Here is a 12,211-nt window from a genome sequence, read left to right as displayed (position 1 = left end):
ATGTGTGTATAGTATAGTATATATGTATGTATAGTATATATGTCAGAGAAGGCAGTGGCACCCCACTCCAGTACTCTTGCCTGGAAAATCCCATGGACGGAGGAGCCTGGTAGGCTGCAGTCCATGGGGTCGTTAAGAGTCGGACACGACTAAGCGACTTCACTTTCACTTTTCACTTTCGTGCGTTGGAGAAGGAAATGGCAACCCACTCCAGTGTTCTTGCCTACAGAATCCCAGGGACAGGGGGGCCTGGTGGGCTGCTGTCCATGGGGTTGCACAGAGTTGGACACGACTGAAGCGACTTAGCAGCAGTAGCAGCAGCATATATATGTATTACCTCTTCTTTTTCCATTCCTCTGTTGATGGACATTTAAGTTGCGTCTGTGTCCTGGCTATTGTAAATGGTGCTACAGTGAACACTGTGGTACATGTTGTCTTTTCAAATTATAGTTTTCTCTGGATAGATACCCAGGAGTGGGATTGCTAGATCATATGGTAGCTCTATATCTAGTTTTTTAAAGAAACTTCATACTGTTTTACATAATAGATGTGCCACCCCTAGCTTTTTGAATTACTGTTTTGAAGAGGTTTTGTTTGTTCTACTGATTCTATCATCTGTGTCAGTTGATATATTTCAAATAATAGATTTCCCTCCTCTTTATGAGCAACATTCCTCTGCTTCTTTATATGTTTGGTAATTTTTACAGGATCCCAGTTATTGTACTTTACTGGATGCTGCATATTTGTGTATTTCATAATACTCTTGACCTTTGTTTGGAACACAAAACACTTGGAAACACTTTGAGGCTTTCAGGTCTTGCTTTTAAGCTTTGTTTGGCACAACCAGAGCAGCATTTAATCCAGGGTGTTTTTTCTCCCCCGCTACTGAGGCAAGACCAGTCCAATTACACCACCCAGTACTTTATAGGTTATGCGGTTTGCCAGCCTGCATAACAGGTACTATTATGACCGATTGGTCATAACAGGTACTATTTACTGTGTGACTCTAGTATTGCCCCCTTTAATCGATTCAAGGGATTCTTTCCTCACACACGTGCACTCAACAGAACTTAACCGAATACTCAAGGGAAGCCTCTATTTTTCTAGAGTTCTCTTTACCTGTATCTTTCTCATCTCTGTTACTCTGCCTCCTTAAACCCTAGCTCTCTCTCTTCAGTGCAGGAAGCCCACTAGGCTCTGACTGGTTCCATCTTCCCTGTGCCACGGCCTGAAAACTCTCTTTAGGCAGCAAGTTAGGGCAACAGTGGGGATTACCCAGCTGGTCTCCTTCATCTCAGGGATCTGTCTTCTGTTACATGATCCAACTTCTTGAAATCTGTTGTTTCATGTATTTTATCAGAATTTATAGTTACTTTATATGGGAGCATAAATCCAGACCTGTTAATCTACCTTGGACCTGGTGTTTTAAAAAAGCATTTAAAACAAAACATATGTTTGAAATTTTATTACTGAACTTAAAATGTCAAAATAATTTTTAAATTCAGAACTTAAAGTTTTTACACTCAAAAGAAAAAAAAAATATTATATCATGGAATTTACAATGTGTTTTTCAACTTTTCACATAGCTGAAAAACACATAACTCAAGTAACACTGCCAAGGAAGTTTTTTCTTTAGAGGGAAAGGTAGGGCCTGTCTGCACTACTCAGACAGGGATCCATCCGGCATTGTTCAGCATTTCCATAATAACTTAAAGGGAGTCCTTGATGTCCTGTAAATAAAGAAGAAGGATGGCCTCAAATTCCTTGCAGCAGAAACTCACTTAGGTAGCATTAACCTTGACTTACAAATTGAACAGTACATCTACAAAAGGAATCTCTGTGGCACCTACAACATAAAACTGGAGAGAACTTGGGAAAAACTTCTGTTGGCAGCTCTCATCATCATTGCCATTGAAAACCTGGCCGATGTCAGGGTCATATTCCCCAGGAACACTGGCCAGAGAGTTGTGCAGAAGTCTGCTGCCGTCACTGGAGCCTCTCTTACTGTGAGCACTGCACTCCTGAACCTGCACTAACCAGAGCCAGGCAGCCCTCAGGGAGCCAAGACTACCAGTGGTTACTGACCCCAGAGCTGACACCAGCCTCTCACAGACTCTCCTCTGCATTATGCGGACATTGCCATCCTGTGGAGCAACAAGTGAGCCCACTCAGTGGGTCTGATGTGCTGGGTGCTGGCCCGGGAAGTTCTGGGCATACATGGCACCACCTCCTGTAAACACCCATCAGAAATTATCCCTGATCTCTGCTTTTAAGGGATCCTGAAGAGATTGAAAAGGAAGAGCAGGCTCAGCTGAAAAGGCTGTGACCAGGGAGAGATTTCAGGTGAGTGGACTGCTCCAGCTCCCAAGGTCACTACTACTCAACCTGAGTCCAGACTGGCCTGAAGGCACAGGGGCCCTGGGTGCCTATTCAGCTATTCCCTACTTAAAAGCAGAGTGCTTAGCCCACCACTGAGGACTGGCTTTGCAGCTCCCACTTCTCAGGCCACTGAATGGATACAACCAACCACTAAGTGGTCTATAGTTTGATCTTCCATAAACTCTAAAAAACAGAAACAGGTTGATAGAAAATAAACAGCTTCTTACACATAAATAGGTAGATAGATAAAAGATAGACGATGAGAAAGTTTGACTTCCCTGGTGGCTCAGACAGTAAAGAATCTGCCTGCAGTATGAGAGACCCGGGTTTGATCCCTGGATTGGAAAGATCCCCTAGAGAAGGAAATGGCAGCCCATTCTAGTATTCTTGCCTGGAGAATTCCATGGACAGAGGAGACTTGTGGGCTATAATCCATGGGGTCGCAAAGAGTCAGACACGACTGAGGGACTAACACTTGATTTCATTCAAAAGGAAAGGTGGAAGGAAAGAAAAGTGTGCAGTGATCATTAATCAGACAAGGGAAGAAGGAATAAAGAAACAGCAAGAAAAAAATCTGTCTTCATTATCTATGACTATTGCAGTGGGAAAGCCTGGCTGGGATCCAGAAGGCCTGGATTTAGCCTCTGTGATCTTGGAAATGCCACTTTAAACTGTTTGAGTTTTTGTAAAATATCTAACTTATAGAATTGCCAGGAAAAAACTATTAAATAATAGCCTTACATGACTATTACAATGCCTACCACACAATAAAAAAGCAAAATAAACATTAATTCCTTCTCTCTGCCTGATCATTTATATGGTTCACAAATAAGCACAGTTACAGTAGAGATCCTGCTTTAAAATGTAGGTTTTATTACTATTCAGGTATAATAAGGCCAACAGATAAAGGGACAATTACCTTTGGGAAGGTAATTCCAAGAGGAAGGGGTACCCTACACCATGCACAGTCACACAGAGAAGCACCAGGGTCAGTCAGGAGGTAGGGAGAGTGGGAGGAACACATGGGCAGGAGCCTTTATTTTCTTGTGAAAAGGAACAAGCGAGGCAGGGTAAGCAGGCTTAGGATGGCTAGTTTGAATAATTTCAGCAGCATCTGGGATGCTGGAGCTGTCTCTACTTGTCCAGTACCCTACTCTGGGGTAATTAGGGCAGATGGATAGTGGTCCTGAGTGTGAGAGCCAGATAAGGCAGGAGGCTGGGTACGAGCTCTGGATGGGTTGCTTTGCCTATAAGGAACATTGCTTGTGAGTTAATGGTGACCCACTCCAGTACTCTTGCCTGGAAAATCCCATGGAGGGAGGAGGAGCCTGGTAGGCTGCAGTCCATGGGGTCATGAAGAGCTGGCTTAACTACTAGGAATTAGCTAGCCCTGAGGCGGGCAGGCTCTCCTGGGGCAGCAAGGCCCCCAGATGTCAAAGCATCAGAAATGCAGACAATAAAAAGGCATGATTAGCTCAAACCCTGATCACTAAGATGGATTAATGTTGCTGTCTTTTGATGACTCGATGAGGCCCTCCCCTTCTGCAGCAACCATGGAGACGGTTCTTGACTTGCAGGGAGTGGATCCGGCTGTGGGCCAGAAGCCGAGGGGGCCTCTTCCTTACACGCCTGTGTCTCCTCAGAAAGAATGAGCCCAGGCCAGCAGCAACAGAGGCTGGTTCACCTTCAGGAAACAATGCCACCTGGTGTCAGTCCAAGTAATTAGCTTAACGCGGTGCGTGAGATGTTATTCAAGTGCTTCTCATAAATAGGTAATGAATTACTGATGATGACACCCCAGATTAAAAACAACAGTGCAGAAGAAACTACCAGTCCCCAGAAGGCACGATTAGCCAGCCCATCCCTGTCCACCGTTGGCCTTGAGTGCGATCCTTTGCACTGCCCGGCAAGTAGAATCCCCTTGGGAATGCTTAGAAGGCCCAAGGTCATGTGCACGGACTGGTGTCTTTATTGGGCTCTCTGCCCCTGACTTCTCTCCTTTCCACTGATAACCAATGAAAAGGAGGGGCTGACTGAAGCCTGGGCAGCATCCTGCTTCTGGAATCTGAGTTCTACCTGACATTGAGCTGTCTCCCAGGCCCCCAGGCGATGAGAGCCACTGGGCCTGGGAGAGGGCTGCCCATCCCCAGGCCTGAGAGCAGCATCAGTGCCGACACCTAGCCCCACTGGGGTGTTAGTGCACTTGTCCCAGGGATCTTGGCTGCTCCTTTAGGTCCCCCTGGGCCTGATCACTTTATATGGAGCACATTTGCTTCCTTGTCCACAGATTACAATCCCAAGCCCCCCCAAAGCTATTTAATAGAAACTCCCACCATTTCCTCTCCTTTTTCAAGTCTCTATTTAGACTATTTAGACATCCCACACTCACCTCAAACAACTCTTGAATATAACAATTCTTAGACGTGGAAGAGACTGTAGAGAAGACAATGTTGGGGTCCCTTAGAGGCCGTTAGAGTCGGTTTGTCCATCCAAATGGTTTGCACGAAGTAGGGAATGTACATTTTCTGTGATTTCCATCTCAGACACTATCAGACACTCCAAGGGCTCCTGAGAAGCTGTCAGATACACCTCTCTCTAGCTCGACTCCCTCTCCTGGCCTCCCAGGCTCCGTCAGAGCCTCTTGCTTCCTACAAAACGCCCTTGAACCATCCACAGTCACCTCCGACTCATCTCTGTCTGCGCCTTTCCAAAGCTGGTCCTTCCACCCATCTCCTAAGTTACCCCTCCCTTCTTAAATTTTTAAATTTAAGATTTCTTCTCCCTGGTCTATAAACAGGCTTCAGGGTTTTCTGTGTTGAAACAAGACAACAGTGACCCATCTCCTGCACATGTCCCTGTCATGTCTCGCTGCCTCACACATTCTGCCTGTTTCTACCCACCTCTTGCTGTTCTCTCTGCTGTACTGTCAACCACGTGTAATCTCTGAGAGCCATATTCATTGTCAGTAGCTGATCTCCTCCAGAGTTGTAAACGCGCACTGCCGAGATGTGGCATCGTTGATGGATTAAAGGTGGGGGGTCTGTGGTCAGCCCATCTGAGGTCAAAGCCTGGCCCCACCTGTCGGCAGCTTCATGATGTCCTGCCACCCTTTCTATGCCTGAGCTTCCTTTGTAAAACGCAGATGATATAATCCCTAAAACATGGGTTGCAGTGAAGGATGAATCAAAACCTGTAAAATACCTAGCACAGGGTTGGTATTTAATAAATGCTTCACAAAGTGACCTGTTATTGTTTGTACCTGCACCTCCCAAAGGCACTTGCCCTCAACTTACCTGAAACTGAACTTGCTTTTTCTCCTGGAACTTCTTCCACTCTGTTCCCCATTTATGATTGATACATGCCTACAAAGGCTGCAATAACTCAGGCCCAATTGTCACATCAAGTTTCCTTTATCTCTCCTAAAGGGTCCCTCTGCCTTCACTTTTTCCCCAGAAAGCCACTCTCCAAACCATGAAGTCAACTCATCTTATTCGTCTCTGTGAAAACCTTCAATCAATGGCTCCCTATTGCCTCCCGGATAAAATCCACAGTTTTAAGCCCACCATATAAAGCCCCGAGAGCTCTGGACTCTGCCTCTCTTTTCCAGGTCGTGCCACCCGCCCGCACCCGTCCCAACCCTGCTTCCTCCCTTCTGCTCTCCCCTGGCCAAATTGCCCACAGTCCTCTGAGGAGCTCTGCTGCTTCAATGCTTCCTTCCTGTCCTCCCTGACACCAGCAGCATTTCACTGCCTCATCCCTCCAGACCTGCAGCTCCCAGCAGGCCTCCTGGGCCACCCTGCCCCAACTCTGCTTCGGTGCATCAGTCTCTGCACCTCCACCAGACTCGGCTTCCTGGATACACTCTGTCACACTTCTGTGCCTGTGCCCAGAATGCTTCCTCCCTCTTTATCTGTCAAATACTCATCCTTCAAGGTCTGCTCCCAGGGTCACGGCTGGGTGAAGCGACGCAGCGGCTTCTATAGGCTGCTCAGGTCCTGTTCCCAGTGCTCTCCTCTTCCACCTCAAGCCTCTGCTGAAGCTGCAGTCTCGCCCAGCAGCCCAAGATCCTCCGGGACAGTGAGGTGCACATGGCGCCCCCACCCCCATGCCTCATCCAACTTTGTTCTCTCCTGAGCCCTTGCTAAACCATCTGACATGATATACATGCTGCTTGTCTGTCCCTCCCCCCTGCTTCTAGAATATAAACTCCACCAGGGCAGAAGCTTTGGTCTATGTTGATGTATCCCCAGAGCCTAGAATAGTGACTGGCACAAAGTAAGAGCTCAATAAAGATTTGTTGACTAAATCGTTAAGTCACAGATCAAAGATACATTATCTACTTTTGTATCCCCAATATCTCATACATTGCCTGCCTCTAGGAGGTACTAAGTATGTGTTTTTGAATGAATGGATGGATGGATGAATACTTTATTATGTTACTAGCCCATTTTTGGAGAAGGCAATGGCACCCCACTCCAGTACTCTTGTCTGGAAAATCCCATGGACAGAGGAGCCTAGTAGGCTGCAGTCTATGAGGTCGCTAAGAGTCAGACACGACTGAGCAACTTCACTTTCACTTTTCACTTTCATGCATTGGAGAAGGAAATGGCAACCCACTCCAGTGTTCTTGCCTGGAGAATCCCAGGGATGGCGGAGCCTGGTGGGCTGCCGCCTATGGGGTCACACAGAGTCGGACACGACTGAAGCGACTTAGCAGCAGCAGCCTGTTTTTAAAAGTTCAGACACTAGAGTTGGATTTGAAGTTCTCAAACTTCTAATCCTAGTCACTCAATGTTGAATCCTCCATGTCTCAGCACAAGCCCTTATCTTAAGTTTAACTGCTCTGCTCATGCCTTTGACTGTATCTCCACACCACTGCCCAGACTCCAAACAGAAATACTATTTACTCATTTATTCAAATCAGATTTTTTAAGCAAGCGCTTGAGATAAACCAATCACTGTTGCAGCCACTGTCCTCCACTTATGCTCATTCTACTTCTTTCTTCCCTCTTTTCCATTTTTTCTTTCTTTGACCTCATGGACAATTTGACCCTGACCATTCAGACTCTCCTCGTGGGCACTAATAACCCATGATTTTTGGCTGCAGCATGTGGGATCTTAGTTCCGTGACCAGGGATCAAACCCACACTACCTGCATTGGCAATGAGGAGTCTTAACCACTGGACCACCAGGGAAGTCTTTTAATATCCCTTATTTTAACACCTCATCACTGACATTCAGTTCAGTTCAGTTCAGTCACTCAGTTGTGTCTGACTCTTTGCGATCCCATGGACTGCAGCATGCCAGGCTTCCCTGTCCATCACCAACTCCCAGAGCTTACTCAAACTCATGTCCATTGAGTCAGTGATGCCATCCAGCCATCTCATCCTCTGTCATCCCCTTCTCCTCCCACCTGCAATCTTTCCCAGCATCAGGGTCTTTTCCAATAAGTCAGTTCTTCGCATCAGGTGGCCAAAAGATTGGAGTTTCAGCTTCAGCATCAGTCCTTCCGATGAATATTAAGGACTGATTTCCTTTAGGTTGGACTGGTTGGACTCCTTGCAATCCAAGGGACTCTCAAGAGTCTTCTCCAATACCACAGTTCAAAAGCATCAATTCTTTGGCACTTAGCTTTCTTTATAGTTAAACTCTCACATCCATACATGACTAATGGAAAAACCATAGCTCTGACTAGAGGGACCTTTGTTGGCAAAGTAATATTTCTGCTTTTAAATATGGTGTCTAGGTTGGTCATAGCTTTTCTTCCAAGGAGCAAGCATCTTTTAATTTCATGGCTGTAGTCACTATCTGCAGTGATTTTGGAGCCCCCAAAAATAAAATCTGTCACTGTTTCCATTGTTTCCCCATCTATTTGCCATGAAGTGATGGGACCAGGTGCCATGATCTTAGTTTTCTGAATGTTGAGTGTTAAGCCAACTTTTTCACTCTCCTCTTTCACTTTCATCAAGATATTATTTTCTTATAAACATTAAACAAGACATTAAACATAACACAAGACATTATTTTCGTATTTTTATCACTGACATTATTAACATATAAACAGGTATTACACATATCTCCGTACGTGTATTTTACACATGTGTATACATATTTGTATGTGTATATCTCCATATTTTACATAAAAAGAACTTTTAAAGAATCAGTATTTTGGACGTTCCTGGTGGTGCAGTGGATAAGAGTCCGCCTGCCAATGCAGGGAACAGGGGTTCGATGCCTGGTCTGGGAGGATGCCACATGCCTTAGAGCAATGAAGCCCATGCACCCCAGCTACTGAGCCTGTGTGCAGCAACTACTGAAGCTCAAGAGCCTAGTGCCTGTGCTCCGTAATAAGAGAAGCCACCGCAACGAGAAACTGGTACACCACAACGAAGAGTAGTTCTTACTTCCACAACTAGAGATAGTCTGCGTACGGCGATGAAAACCCAGTGCAACCAAAAATAAATTAAAAAAAGAAAAAAAAAAGAATCAGCCCTTTTAAACTTCTCAAACATTTTGGATGGAAATCTAATTTTTTTCCGCATCTTCCTTGTCTTCTTAAGTAGAGTACTATCTATAGAATATACATCTAACTTTTATAACTCAGGGTCATCAGTATTCTATGCTGTGGTGACATATCAAGAGGAGAAACTAGTGAAAGGAAAGAGTATGAGTTTTGGAGTTAAATAATCTTTGCAATGACCCTCCCCCTTTACAGTCCCTGGGGTCTCCTGAGGTCACCTCCTGTTCTTTTTTAATGTGTTTCTAATCTACAGTGGGCTTAGGAATCAGACAATGAAGTTTATTAGAAATATTTGTGAACTACACATAAACAGTGTCTAAGTAAGGGCAAGAGACAATCTTATGTATAAAGTCTATCTGTTTTAAAGCATAACTTTATGCAATCTACTAGGCTGATCACAAGCCTTTCTCACTTAACTCCTGTTTTTCAAGTATATTCAGAATTCTTGAGGCTGAATAAGTGACTTCTTAAAAAGTGTTCCAATAGTGCATTTTACATATTCTTTTGTTGCTAATTATCTTTATGTTCAGGCTTCTCATGTGGCTCAGCGGTGAAGAATCTGCCTGCTAAGGCAGGGGACTCGGGTTCCATCCTTTGGTAAGGAAGATGCCCTGGAGAAGGAAAGGGATACGGACTCCAGTATTCTTGCCTGGGAAATCCAATGGACAGAGGAGCCTGGCAGACTGCAGCCCATGAGGTTGCAAAAGAGTCAGACAAAACTTGGTGACTCAACAACAACAATCTTTATGTACACATGTCATAACTTTCCAATTAGATTATTCCCTGATTAGATTATTAATTTCCCAGGGCAAGTGGTATTTTATAGTTGTCAGTCATTTGCTAAGTATTTTTCAAAATCACTACTATGAGCAAATATCTGATAGGAAAGAGATAAAGACAGCATTTACACATTATTGAGGAGTGAGATAAAATAACCAATACAAGGTAGAAGGTGAACATAAAAATCCAGAGAATTCAAATGAGGGAAAGAAAATATTTTCTGGTTGGGAGAACTGGAGAAGGCTTTATGTAAGAGATAGCATTGGTAGACAGGAAAAACTTTCTTGGGTAGCATTCTAGGGTTTGCAAGAGTGAGCAGGAATGGAGATACACATGCATGATTGTGGAATTACAGTCACGCTGTTGTTTTGAGAGCACCCAGTACATAGTACCCCAATTCCCCAAATGAGTTTGGTATAAATAATAAGACCAAGGAGTGGCAGATTGAGTCCCCAGTATTACTTTTTTTTTTTTTTTTTTAATGATTAAGGCTAAGCTGGAGCACTCGAGTCTAGGCAAGAGCTGAATAAGCCTGCTAACCAGACCCTAGGATATGGCTGACCCACTTTGTAACAGATAATGGGAGCTGGATTACACAGAAAATTCAGTTCCTGAGAATTTTTTCAACTTGAATACTTGGGATGTTTAGATAAAAACAAGCAGTAGATGGCATTTATAGGTGAATTTATCTTTAAAAAGGGTTTATTTTGCACTACCCCTCTTTGCCACAAAAGCATCCACATGGTAAGATAGCTAGACATAATACTCCAATGTGAATTAAAACCGCTTTTCATGGGAATCCATTGAGGATCTGTAGCTCACATGGGGGCTATTCAGGTGTATCATAACTAGAACTGGAGATCCCTGGCCTGTTGCAACTTTGAAGGGTCTACATTTTAAAGATGAAAGAGACACGTTTTTACAAAGCTCTACATTTCTGCCCCTGAGCACTGATTTAGGTGGAGAGACAACAGGATTTACCCCTAGGAAGCTGGCTGCCCTCAGGAGACAGGTAGGAGGTTGGGGGTGGGGGGCGGTGGTTGACGCCTTACACCCCTTAGAGTGCACATTAGGGCTGGTGGGCTGTGCGAAGATCACCTACACGGAACATATTATGTCCTCAAGAAATATGTATAGGAGAGAAAAAGGGGGTTGGGGAGGATGGGGAAGAGGTGGCAAGGGGAGAGTGAGGGTTTTAGAGGCTGAAGTTCCACAACTAAGGCTAGTTCAGCATGGGTGTGTTTCACCACCCAACTGCCCACGCTGCTTCGTTAGACACCACCTCTACTGGCAAGCACTGCCATGTAAACTGCTGTGGGTCCCAGCCAGATTCTGGACTCTCCACATGGACCCCTGACCCTATCCACCCACACCAGACAACTAAGTAAGAAGAGTGTAAATGTTCTTCTGAATAGTTGGCAACTGTGTAGTGCCTCCAGGGACCAGCCACTTTTCATAATCCTCACCACTATCCTGCAAGGCTGGCTTTATCATTGTCTCTGCTTTTCAGACAGGGAAACAAAGACTTAGAAACAGACCTGGTTGAATCAGGTCTGGAACCTGGGGCTGCCTGCCTTCAGAGGTGTGCTCTTCTAGTATTTTCTAGGAGACTGGGGTTGGGGGGCAGTCACCACTCTGTTAAATGGAGGGGGAGGGGTAGAGTTAGCTTTGGGGGCCCATAGAGGGTCTGGGTGTGTATGGTTACATGTGGGGTTGTTTCCTGGGCTATGTGTGAGTTTAAGTGTGAGTGTGTATGTTTTTTGAGATGTATGCATATATGGATATTTGTGGGCTAATTCTTGGAATATGTGTATTTAAGTGAGTATATGTGTGTGGAGGGGGGCGGTTCAGTCCCTGGGCTGCTATGCAAATATACATGTGTTGGGGCTCCAGTGTGCACAAATGGGCTTGAATTTTTGTGTATGATTGTGAGTCTGTGTGTGCGTGAGGGTGTGAGCTTGAGCAAGTGTTGTGCTTAGTTTTTCAGTTCGACTCTCTGCGACTCCATGGACTGTAGCCCACCAGGCTCCTCTGTCCATGGGGATTCTCCAGGCAAGAATACTGGAGTGGGTTGCCATGCCCTCCTCCAGGGGATCTTCCCAACCCAGGAATCGAACCCAGGTGCCCCTCATTGCAGGCGGATTCTTTACCCTCGGACCCATCAGGCAAACCCTTGAGCAACTGGGTAGGGGTCAATCTCTGACCATGTGTCTGGGATGTGTGAATGTGTGTGTGTGTGTGTGTGTTGGGGGGGCGGGGGAAGGTCAGCCCCTGGGGTCTGTGTGAGAACGAGTGTGCTTGCGCGAGGGTGTGTGCGTGTGTGCGTGGGCGTGTGTGTGTGTGTTCCGGGCGCCGGTCTCCTGGGGGTTGGGGAGACTCCGGCCCGGCCCCGCCCTCCGCTGCAGGTGGGCTGGGCCCGCCGCGCGGCCGGCCGCGCTCGCTGCTCTTGGCTCGCGGCCGCGCCGGGCTCGCAGGGCTGGGCTCGGGCTGCGGGGCGGCGCCGGGACAGGAAGCGGAAAGCAGCAGTGCGGC

General features: G+C 45.9%; 1 pseudogene; it reads left to right on the top strand.

Moving 5' to 3' along the window:
• The first annotated feature begins 931 nt into the window (after positions 1-931).
• Positions 932-2,549, top strand: LOC109556772 (small ribosomal subunit protein uS2 pseudogene; annotated as a pseudogene).
• The last annotated feature ends 9,662 nt before the right edge of the window (positions 2,550-12,211 follow it).

The sequence above is a fragment of the Bos indicus genome, chromosome 3, assembly GCF_029378745.1.
Source record: "Bos indicus isolate NIAB-ARS_2022 breed Sahiwal x Tharparkar chromosome 3, NIAB-ARS_B.indTharparkar_mat_pri_1.0, whole genome shotgun sequence".
Lineage (NCBI taxonomy): Eukaryota > Metazoa > Chordata > Mammalia > Artiodactyla > Bovidae > Bos > Bos indicus.
Note: the sequence above shows the minus strand (reverse complement) of the source record. Positions and strands in the feature narration are given on the sequence as shown.